Source organism: Lissotriton helveticus, chromosome 5_1 (assembly GCF_964261635.1).
Source record: "Lissotriton helveticus chromosome 5_1, aLisHel1.1, whole genome shotgun sequence".
Classification (NCBI taxonomy): domain Eukaryota; kingdom Metazoa; phylum Chordata; class Amphibia; order Caudata; family Salamandridae; genus Lissotriton; species Lissotriton helveticus.
Genome location: NC_136065.1, coordinates 1,849,124,607 through 1,849,137,339, shown reverse-complemented (window position 1 = coordinate 1,849,137,339; position 12,733 = coordinate 1,849,124,607).

Sequence of the window (12,733 nt, the reverse complement as noted above, 5' to 3'; positions counted from 1 at the left end):
TTACAAAGTGACGCATCTAAGCAGATGCATCACTTTGTAAACCCCTGCGCTACATTTGCGCTACATTATACCTGCATCAGGTATAATGTTTGCAGGGGGGGGGCGTTCCCTCGCAAAAAGCTTCGTAGAAGTGACGCAGTGAAATCTATGAGATTTCACTGCGTCACTTCTAGGACACCGTTGCGTCAAAATCTTACGCCTGCCTCACAGCAGGCGTAAGACTGACGCAGGCTCTTTCATATGGGGCTTGCCCCATGTGAAAGGACGCATTGTTGGAGTTGCGTCACTTTTGTGAAAAACTCCAGCAATGCGTCACTTTTGCGCCATACAGATACGTCAGAAATACTGACGTATCTGTAACTCCTTGCGACATGATGCGTCATACAGTAAATATGACGCATCAGGTATGTCGCAAGGAGTGCGCACTGAGAAGTGAAGCATCGCTGCTTTCACCCAGCGTCATTTCTCATAAATGAGGCCCCGTGTGTTTTCTGGGAAAATCACGTAATCTCCACGTGTCTCGTAAAATTTGTAATGTGGTCTGGTTTTCTTGTGAAGCGCTGTAAAATCCTGGGCCACGTTAGTGCTATATAAAACCACAAAAAACACCAGCACAGGTGTCTGCTATCCAAGAACAATTCATAATGATAGTGCATCTATTTATCAATATCAAGGGATTGACTTGCCCACTGATGGATGTTATGGCAATTGGAACCAAGAGAAAGGCATGAACATCCCCTGACTAATCGCAAACTGAGGCAGTTTAGGGTTTCCTCCAGAAGGTTTGTGTTACCCACACACAGAATCCTTCCCTCTAAATATAGGATCATAAAGGTTATTTCAGAAGCGTCCTCTCAGAGTGGTACACTGGCATTTCCTTTGCAGTCATACAAGCCTCTGGCTCTTTCGCAATGAAAGGCGACATTAAGTGAGAACGAAAGCCATCAGATGCCAAATGACCACCCCTTAAGAGTGACTAGACACTTTCATGTCACAGAGAGCTCCCAAATTTACTCAGGCCCTTCACATTTCCATGTTCCTGTGGATCGAGAGAAAGCAGGGTTTTCTACACAGTACTGCAGAGTACACCTTGGACTGGCTTATGATTGCCCAACTCAGCGATGCATCTGGCAGGAACATCTCTTTTCTATTGGTTAAAAAAAGAGCATCAGTAGGATATCGACTGAGGTGTTTTAGACTACAGTCCAAGGTGTACGCTGCAGTACTGGGCAGATACCCCTACTTTCTCTCGATCCACAGGATCATGGAAATGTGAAGGGCCTGAGTACATTTGTGAGCTCTCTTTGGCCTGAAAGTGTCTAGTCACTCTTGATGGGTAGGCATTTGACATCTACATCACAATGCATTAACAATCAACAACTCAGCTTTCTCTCTTATCACTCGTTGACTTCATGCTTGTCTTTGACTCTGCACAGCGCTCCGCTGCCTTTTTGCTAGGTTTGCGAAATTGAATGAACATATACGTACATACGACCCAGTAATTTTAATCAACTCTTATGGTTTTCTAATTAAATCAAGCGAATTGAACACATGGGATTACCATAGTTCTACCCCAGAGATTTGCCTAAAACAACCTATTTTTAAATCTCGTCTCTGCCAGTATAAGGGAGACTGTACAGTCATGATACATGGCTTCATTTGCATAGGACTGAATGACAGTGTTAGTGTTTGCAGTACATGGCCATCAACCCTCTCCGGGATCACAAGATTACCTTACTATGGAAACCATCACACCGGATCGCGACACCAACAAATAATGCCAATACAGAATCCCATAGTGCACACCAAGGGCAACTCAAGTAGCTCAGGATTCCTTGGGTGTGGACGATGCAAAACAATTCTGATGTCAATAGATGACGGGCTTTGGTACATGCAGCACAAGGTCACTCTGAAATATGATGCCCAAGCTGACAGTGCCAGTCTCATCTAATGCCAAACTGAAAGTGCTGCGTGATGTGAGCTTGGCAGGTCCATATAATGCTATATTAACAGTGACATCTGGAGCCAATCTCACAGTCCCATATAATGCCAGTCTGGAAGCACCATGTACTGCCAAGCTGATAGTGCTGTAAAGTGCCTCAACTGTGTCTTATGATGTTCGTGTATTACTTACAATGTAATTACAGATTGTGTGAAAATCAAATTGTCATGCAGTACCTAGATCATATGAATGATATTGATTTAGCTCAGATTGCGCCATGTAGCCTGCTCATATACCATGATATTGACAGTTCACAGTGTGTTTAGGCAGTGGGATGCTGGGTGTAGTCAGTAACTATCAGGGAGTACAAAGTTTGATGTGCATTAAAAATATCCTAATATCAGCGAAATTGATGTGACGTTGTAGCGCGTGACATTCTTGAGCTTGCAAAAAGAATATCACAGTTTATTTAACATAGCAAAGCGGTTTTGAGATCACATTATGTACCCACAGACAACAGGAAGCTGGCCCAGGAAGCTGGCACGGGACGTCTGAAGCAAATGATCATGTGATTTCCTCCTCTAGGTTGATGCGCCTATCAACAAGAAACAGTGTGTGCACTTTAGAAATAAGAACTCTGGCTGATGATGTGTGCTTTAATAGTCACCATGCATCTCTTATGCCTAGTGCGAGGTTAAAGCACTGGGAGAGGTTAAAGCACTTGTGAGGGAGGGGGTAAATCTTTCCTATTACAAATTGCCCCTCATCGCAGTGAGGCAGTGGAACGTTCCGCTAGGTAGCACTCAAACAAGCATTTGCAATTCAATAGGTCTCACATTTGTGAGAGTTTAAGCTGTTGCCTTTGTAAATTACAATGCCTTTTATTTATCTGTTTTGATAATTAACACATAAATAAAAGGCATTGTCTAAATGTGAGACCTATTCAAAAGAGCAGCTGCCATTGTCCCTGGCTGCTCAGAATGATTGGCTGCCCCGGGACACCAAAGGTGGCCACCTACAAGGGCGGCCACCCTTAGTGCCATAGGATAGCACAGACCCTGAGCGGTCTAGTGGTTGGGGGGACCAGTGGTCCCCCCGTGATGTCACTTCCTGTGTCTTGGGGGGAGGGGTGACTATATAGCCCAGGGGGCGAGGGTCAAGCGCCCTCTTTGTTCGTTGGCCGCTGCTCGCGCTGACCCTCGCCCTCCCCGGCCTGGACCCTGAGCGGGTGACTGCGCGTTGCTGTATTTGCTCCTCTCCCCTCTCCAGCCAGGTCGCATCCCTGGCTGCTCCCAGGCCTCAACAGCCGCTCCGGCCGTAGTCAGTCCCCCTCCCCGTCCCGGACCCTTAGATCCCCTTTTCATCTCCCTCGTCGAGCATCGTCGTGAACGAGGTAAGCGGGACACTTTATCGCCTCCCCCCGGACCCCGTCCTTGAGCAAAACCCAAGTTGCACAGGGCTCCGTGGTCAGAGACCACGGGGAGGTGGAGTTGTCCGTGGAGGAGCCGTGCGGCAATGGGGTTTGGTGGGGGGGGGCCAGCAATAGAGAGGGGCTTGTAAGCGTGGGCGTATCGGGTGTTGGTCAGGCCGAGGCCACTCGGGCATAGAGCATGGGAGTCGATCACAAGGTACATGGCTCACGAGCGGGGGACTAAGGCTCGGGATGCCTAAAGTGCGGGTATGACCGGATTAATTAGAGCTGTGATGAGGTGAGCGATTCGCACAACGATACAGGGGGAAGTACTATCGGTGTTTGAGGACCGCGCATAAGGGGCCCGCGGTTCAGGCTATTATCGCCCCTTCGTGGCTCGCTCGTCGGCACTTTAAAATGGCTGCACTAGCGTTATGATTCGAAGCCCCCCACCCACACCCACCCGACTACATTGTGTGATCCTCGACACAGCACTATATAACTCTCCATCATTCCGTCTTTTTTCGCTCAATACGTAAAGCACTTAGAAACAGACTGAATCAGGTTAAAGCACTGCACAAGATTGCCCGCGGACAGGAATATGTTATCGAGTAATTGCAGCAAGAAAGTTGTACTATTCGAGACTGAATCAAGTTAAAGCACTGCACAAGATTGCCCGCGGACAGGAATATGTTATCAAGTAACTGCAGCAAGAAAGTTGTACTATTCGATAATGCTCTTTGTTTCTAACAAAACTTTCCTTTAAGAGACAAAGCTAGAAAGGGGATGATCAGGGCTTTATGTGTGATGAAACAGTCGAGGGTCTCGAAAAGAAGCGTGGCTTATTTAATAAAGGGTGTGGCTTAAACACAACACCTATATTTCGGGAAGGGAGCCACGGTATTTGAGGAGCGCGCGTAAGATGCCCGCAGTACCCACAATTCACGCCATTTTACTGCCCGCTCGCGGCACCTTTAATTGGCTGCGGTAGCGTTCCTGCTTTGCCTCCACCCCCCACCACCCCCCCCACCCCCACCCCTGAGCTTCAAGCTCCGCGGGCGCGATTTCCTCCGGCCCGAGGCTTTCTCAGGTCAAGTAAGGGCGTGGGCTGCGAGCCCCCACCCTTGGCAGGTTTTATCGGCTTGATACACTACTGCCATACGCCGCCACACATGATTATTAGTGCAGTTTACAGGGGCAACTGATATATTCGTTATATAGCAGTAGGAAGCTCTCAAAGGAGGGCAAGAGTATGTGATGCATGTGGCCAGGACTGTTTATCGTTAAGGGATGCAGCTCTGTGTTGGAGCGCATGCGTTGCATGTATGAGGCCCCGGGTTCCATCCCTGGCATCTCCAAGTGTATCTTTATTAATTAGTAATTTGGATCGTTAATTTATGTATGGTGTATAACTGCATGTATCCATGAAGCAATCGCTGTCCTGGTACCAGGGGGAACTGAGTATATGCTTTAATGAGTGTTCCTTATTACAGGCAGGGGTAGGCAAGCTGCAACAGGACCGTGGGAGCAAGGTGTCAGAGCACAGTAGAAAGTAAGCGCGAGATAGGGGGTTTGGGGGGCCCTCCGCTCCGATGGGGTGAACAAAACAAACGCACTCTGGGGGGGTATCGTTGTTCAGGGTCTGGTCCCCCCGGTCCTGCCTAAGCGCAACTGGGGCAGGGAAGAAAGAATTTTGATATTTGCTTTTATCACAGTAGATACAGGAGCGGGACGCCAAGTCGGAATTAACGGTCGTAACTATCACTCAGAAGGCCGGTACGACGCCTGTTAGGCCCCGTCAGCGCTCAATTGGTGGGCCAGAGACAGGTAGATGGCGAAGGGCCAGTCTTTGGTGTGGACACAGAGGGGGGGCGCATGCACACAGAAAGGGAGAGGGAACACATCAGTGTGTTGTCTAGTAAATTTCACCTACAAGTGCGCCAACCAACGTTACCTGTTTCCCCCCATAGCCCCTTCTCGCTCTCCCTCGCTGATTTCCTCTGAATCGATCGCAAAATTTTTCATTCCACCTTGTTGCACCACTGTAATATCCCGTGGGCAAACAGAAGTGAGTAAAAAAAATAATGGTACTATTAAATGAATAGGCATTAGGCATGCCTCAGGATTGTATGCATAGGGGGAAGTGTCGTGTCAATTATACGATTGCATGTCGAAGGTAACTCAACACCATGGGGGTTCTCGAGCCCATCCAGCGGGCTTGGATGTCTTTTGTTTATATCCATGCAGGTATCGGTCAGAGGAGGACGTCGTGTATCCCTTCATGGCAGCCATCGAAGCGACCTGCGGTGGGTTGACACTGGTACAAAGTAGAAATTGGTGGTGGGGCATGCCTTGTTGCAATTTACTTAATGTCAATGTTCTTCATGGCGTAGAACAGAGGTCTTCAAACTGTGGGGCGTGCCCCCCTGGGGGGGGGGGGGCGGGTGGATGGGTTCCCAGGGGGGCGTGAATGACTCTGCATTTGCATGTAAATGAAGATGGCCTGGAAGTGCGGCGATGTTTATTTGCTGCATTTCCAGGCTGTCTTCATTTACTTCGAGCCCTTGTGAGAACGGTGATTAGCATGCCATGGGGGCGGAGGTCAGGAAGTGTGCTGGCAGGGTCAAAACGGTTGCTAAAAAACAGAATCATTTACAATGCAATAGGTCGCCAATTTGTGAGAGTTAGAGCTATTGCATTGTAAATGACGTTTCTTGACAAATTGCTGAAAACAAAAGACATTTATGTATTTTTATTTTTGCCCCATTTCAATTCCTGACCTATGTGAGGCTTGCTCAAGAATGTATTTAACCTACATCCTGCTAACAGCAACAGTACCAAAATAAGTGCTTCAAAACCCATTAAATATCACTGAGTTAACAACTGACTGTATTTATTATGATGCATAAATACAAGTAATTTTCAAAGCACCGTTTCAAAGCCGTTCCTTGCCCCAGCATCAATAAAAATGCCAGGATAACTCCAGTGATTAATGTTCTTTCTGGGGAGAGACCGGAGCTCTGTCTGGAAGTGGAAGTTTCTTTAGACTCATCATAGCACAGAAGGTTAAATGCCTGCTGCACAGAACATGTCCGATTCAGATCACAATGTACATACACTATAAATAGGTCAATGGGTTATAATTTTTCTCAGAGAGATCTTTTTGTTACTTTCGGTTTTTAAGTTAAAATACTAATATATAGCTGAGTGCTATTAACTGTCATCAAAGTGCTGCATGCAAACTGCAAGGAATATATTTCAGCTACATATTTTTTTATCCAGTTTCTCCTTATCCTAGAATTGCAAAAAGGGTTCATTTGGGTAGAAATAAAGTCTTCTTATTAAAGAAAACCGCTCACTATGGTGTTACATTTTAAATTCTGAATTTGTGCTTTTCCGGACCAAGTATGCATGACATGTGACTCCTACACCTTGAAGGCCTCTGTCTTATGTAACATTTCCTATACACGGATTAACACTTGTATGATTGTCTCCATGAAACGTATGTGTGATGTAACATGTTCTGACACCTTAAACTGGTATGAGTGGCGCTATAAAAATAAATTAATCTAAAAGACAGTGGTAATGGAAACTTGGGGGGCATTGTCAAATGATGGTATTGAGGGAATCCGTGGCGAGTTGGCATAACGTTAAGCAATGCCATGGAAAGCGAATACCGATCCATAGGCAAAAAACCAGCAGTACATACGGAGCATTGGGTAAACGGGGAACCCTCTACCCACTGGAAGCAACAACCAAGATTTCTCGGAGCGCGCAGCGACAACAAGGTATCCCTAGATTGTAAGTCTCCTGAGGCGAAATAGCCGGGAGTGTTCATTTTTAACTATTTTCTGTGTCATTTGTGCCTAAATACTTGTGTTTTTAACCTACCTGGACTCCCACCGCTATCTTCACTTTGAGGGCGCCGTGCAGCGGATCAAACGCTCACGTGACCCCCTCCCCTCGGCCTGTTCTACGCTCGGCCACGCCCACTTTGAGGCCACGCCCCCTTCCCGCCCTTCATAAGCGCTGGGGTGATTGTAAGTCTCCTGAGGCGAAATAGCCGGGAGTGTTCATTTTTAACTATTTTCTGTGTCATTTGTGCCTAAATACTTGTGTTTTTAACCTACCTGGACTCCCACCGCTATCTTCACTTTGAGGGCGCCGTGCAGCGGATCAAACGCTCACGTGACCCCCTCCCCTCGGCCTGTTCTACGCTCGGCCATGCCCACTTTGAGGCCACGCCCCCTTCCCGCCCTTCATAAGCGCTGAGACGCTAGTGCTGGGGTGATTGTAAGTCTCCTGAGGCGAAATAGCCGGGAGTGTTCATTTTTAACTATTTTCTGTGTCATTTGTGCCTAAATACTTGTGTTTTTAACCTACCTGGACTCCCACCGCTATCTTCACTTTGAGGGCGCCGTGCAGCGGATCAAACGCTCACGTGACCCCCTCCCCTCGGCCTGTTCTACGCTCGGCCACGCCCACTTTGAGACCACGCCCCCTTCCCGCCCTTCATAAGCGCTGAGACGCTAGCGCTGGGGTGATTGTAAGTCTCCTGAGGCGAAATAGCCGGGAGTGTTCATTTTTAACTATTTTCTGTGTCATTTGTGCCTAAATACTTGTGTTTTTAACCTACCTGGACTCCCACCGCTATCTTCACTTTGAGGGCGCCGTGCAGCGGATCAAACGCTCACGTGACCCCCTCCCCTCGGCCTGTTCTACGCTCGGCCACGCCCACTTTGAGGCCACGCCCCCTTCCCGCCCTTCATAAGCGCTGAGACGCTAGCGCTGGGGTGATTGTAAGTCTCCTGAGGCGAAATAGCCGGGAGTATTCATTTTTAACTATTTTCTGTGTCATTTGTGCCTAAATACTTGTGTTTTTAACCTACCTGGACTCCCACCGCTATCTTCACTTTGAGGGCGCCATGCAGCGGATCAAACGCTCACGTGACCCCCTCCCCTCGGCCTGTTCTACGCTCGGCCACGCCCACTTTGAGGCCACGCCCCCTTCCCGCCCTTCATAAGCGCTGAGACGCTAGCGCTGGGGTGATTGTAAGTCTCCTGAGGCGAAATAGCCGGGAGTGTTCATTTTTAACTATTTTCTGTGTCATTTGTGCCTAAATACTTGTGTTTTTAACCTACCTGGACTCCCACCGCTATCTTCACTTTGAGGGCGCCGTGCAGCGGATCAAACGCTCACGTGACCCCCTCCCCTCGGCCTGTTCTACGCTCGGCCACACCCACTTTGAGGCCACGCCCCCTTCCCGCCCTTCATAAGCGCTGAGACGCTAGCGCTGGGGTGATTGTAAGTCTCCTGAGGCGAAATAGCCGGGAGTGTTCATTTTTAACTATTTTCTGTGTCATTTGTGCCTAAATACTTGTGTTTTTAACCTACCTGGACTCCCACCGCTATCTTCACTTTGAGGGCGCCGTGCAGCGGATCAAACGCTCACGTGACCCCCTCCCCTCGGCCTGTTCTACGCTCGGCCACGCCCACTTTGAGGCCACGCCCCCTTCCCGCCCTCAGATTCCCTTTATCAAATGTGCTATCCTAGGGAGCGCAGCGGACGTGCGCAGCGGGCGCGCCGTTTGCGCGCCGAAGGCGCGCCTAAGGCAAGCCCGTCTGCGCCCGTCCGCGGCCGGACGGGGCCTGGGGCACGACCCCATGCCCAACATACCTCCTATTCCTCTAAGGAGCTTACCACCCTCCAAGGAGACTGGCCTCTTCCAGAAACCATACAAAGGCACATTGCTTCTTTGGGTCTTGTCCCTCCCTCCACTTCCATATCACTTCCCGTTCGACCGACTCCTCCACCACGGAACCCCCCTCTGCCTGACCCTCCCCTCTCTCCTCCACCGCTATCTGTTCTCTTACTTAATACAAGGTCAGCGGTCAAGCACCATCATGAGCTGTTCGTCCTGCTCGACACTGAGAAGCCTGACTTGTTGCTATTGACCGAAACCTGGTTCTGTGACTCTTCCCTTCCTGTTCTCCTGGCTACCCTCCCCCCCTCTTACATTGCCCTACGCGCCGATCGTCCGGCGGGCAGGGCCGGCGGCGGCGTGGCGTTAATCGCCCGGTCAGAACTACATTTTCAAATCCTTTCCTCCTCTCCCATCGCCTCTACCGAATTTCTTGTGGCTCGTTCCCTATTCTTTTCTCCTCCCATCACTTGTCTCCTCATGTACCGCCCACCCCAGTCTTCCTCATCATTCCTGCCGGCATTTCAAGACCTGTTGGCCAACTTGGCGGTCAACTACGCCTCGGTCTTGGTGCTAGGCGACTTCAATTACTGGCCTTCGGACCCCTCTGAGTGCACTGCTTCCAAAGAGTTCACCGAATCTCTTTCTTCTTTGAACTTTGTCCCGCACATAACTGTCCCCACCCACTCCCACGGTCACTCTCTGGACCAGGTCTGGTCCCTCAACCTCCAATTATCCCCGGTGACTGTATCCCCCTGCTGTTGGTCCGACCATGCCCTTATTTCCTTTTCTATCTTTCACCACCTCGTGCCTAAAGTCCCACACGCCAGAAATACTTGGGCGCGGAATTGGAACAGAGTTGATCTTCCTTCTTTGTCTTCCCTGCTTCGTAACTCCATTCCGACTCTCTCCGGTCTCTCCTCCCATTCTCAAACCAATACCATTAACACCTGGCTGACTGGAGGCTGCGACTCAGTGGCCCCCTTGCGTCGCATTTCCATCCGTCGACCAAAGGACTCCAATAGATGGTTTAACGACCACCTAAAAGAGCTAAAACTACCTGCTCGACAGGCGGAGAGACAGTGGAGAAGAAACTACTCCCCTGTATCTAAAACCCTCTATCTCAAATCACTGGCTAACTACAAAACTGCAATTCTCTCTGCCAAAACCACCTATTTCTCCACAAAAATAGAGGCAGCGGAAAATAAACCCAGAGAAATATTCAGTATAGTAAACAACCTGGCTTATTCCGACAGAGCTTCATCCCAAATCCCTCCATCCCAATCATTATGCGACCAGCTCAATACTTATTTTTTAGAGAAAATCACTACCATCAAGGCTAACATCCCCCCCCCCCTCATCTACTTTTGTGGATCCCTCCTCTCCCACTGTCCGTAATCACCTTACCTCTATCCCTCCCCTCACTGAGGCCACATTCCGCGCGATACTCCCCAAAGTTAAGTCGGGCTCCCCGGCAGATATTTGTCCGGCCCGAATCCTGCAATATATTTACTCCTCCTGCCCTGAAGCCCCCATCACTTTCCTTAACAATTCCCTTGCACAGGGAGTAGTGACCCCGGCACTCAAGACAGCCACTATAGTGCCCATCCTAAAAAAATCCGGCGCTGACCCTACCATCTCAGCCAACTACCGTCCTATTTCCCTGCTGCCCTACCTGGGCAAGGTACTGGAACGCCATGCCACCGCGGTTCTCAGCGCCCACGTAGAGGCCAACGGTGGATTGGCCTCCCGTCAGGCCGGCTTTCGCCCCAGGCATTCGACCGAATCAGTGGTGGTTTCGGTCCTGGACACCCTCAGGAAGGGCATTGACAATAACAAACATCAGGCGCTGGTGATTCTCGATCTTTCCGCCGCCTTTGACACGGTTGACCATACCATCTTATTGTCCCGTGTCAGGGCGGCGGGAATTGAGGGCTCTGCCCTGATCTGGCTGTCCTCCTTCCTGAGGGACCGCACTCAGGCGGTCCGGCTAGGAGACTTCACGACCACTCCACTCCCTGTCACTTGTGGTGTTCCCCAGGGATCTTCTCTTTCTCCTTTGTTGTTTAACCTCTACATCTCTCCCCTCATCTTTGCTCTTCAGCAGCTGGAGGTTACCGTGTACAACTACGCTGATGACCTCCAGCTCATCTTCGATCTGTCCACTTCCCCTCTTTCTGTTTCTAACTTTCAGTCAACCATGACTTTCATCAGGGACTGGATGAACCACAACCATCTGAAATTGAACCCGGATAAAACCGAGCTGGTTCTCACCGGTGGTTCGTCCAGTCCCTGGAATTCCCGTTTCTGGCCCCCTCTCTTGGTCCCTCCCCCACTCCCTCAACTACAGTTAAAACACTGGGGGTCAAAATCAACAACCAGCTCACCCTCCACTCACAAATCAGCACTGTTGTCTCCTCCTGTTTTCTCACTCTCCGCACTATCCGCTCTGTTTCCCGTTTTTTTTCCCCACAGGCACTTAAGTTGATCATGGCCGCACTGGTGATCTCGAGGCTAGATTATGCCAATGCCATCTACAACGGCATTCCAGCATATAGCCTGCGGAGACTCCAGTTGGTTCAGAACCAGGCGGCCCGCCTGGTTTATGGTCTCCCACGGTACCACCACTCCACACCCCTTCTCAAAGAGCTCCACTGGCTCCCTGTTAAGGAACGTTCCCTGTTTAAGACCGGTTGTATGGTCTTTCAGGCCCGACAAGGCACTGCCCCTGCCTTCATTGCCTCGTTATTAAATGAATACGTCCCCACCAGAGAGCTTCGTTCTTCCTCCAAATCCCTCCTCCAAACCCCACGTTTGAAACGCAAAAAGTGGGGCGGAACCAATTTCGCCACCCTTGCCCCCACTTTCTGGAACTCCCTCCCTGATCATCTTCGCTCTGCAACCCATTATCTTTCTTTTCGCAAAGATTTAAAAACCTTTCTTTTCAAACAAGCCTTCCCTGTTTAATTCCCCTTTTGCCCACGACAGGTTTTATTTTCCTCAGGTGTCGAACTATCCACTAGCGCCAAGAAACCGTATGGTGCACGCTGCGCTTTATAAATGTTTTAAATTAGAAATTAAATTAGAATTCGAGTACCTGTGTGTGGTTTCTATATGGGCTGTGGTTTTCTGCAGAGTGGCATGCCCTAAGCCCGTCTGGGCCCGGACGGGCACAGACGGCTTAACTCTGGCGAAACTCCGGCGACATTCCGGTGATGACGCTGCGTGGTGACGCTGCGCGTCAGCATGGCTGCCTTTATGTACGCCGAGCGCCAGGAAGCTATCGCGCTAACCGCGCCGCCGACCGTGTCCCCCCTCCCAAGATGGCCACCACAACAAGGCAATGGGCAGGGACCCGCGCTGAAACGCGGTGATCAACCGTTTTAAAGTGGGAGTAAGGTGGCAGCAGTGCAGGTAAGCGAGTGGCCTTTTTCTAAAAACGAGGGAAAAATAATTAATAAAATAACGCAAATCGAAAAAACTGAGCTTTTTTTAAAATGGCATTAAAATGGCCCATCCCTTGCACACAGCCATGTCCCTCCTGCTCCACCAATCATTGCCTTAAACTTTTGTAGGGGGGGCCCCGACCTCAAAACATTTTGCTTAGGGGGGGCTCAGAGCAAAAAAGTTTGAAGACCTCTGGCGTAGAAGGTACACACAAACACTGTCTAGGTGGC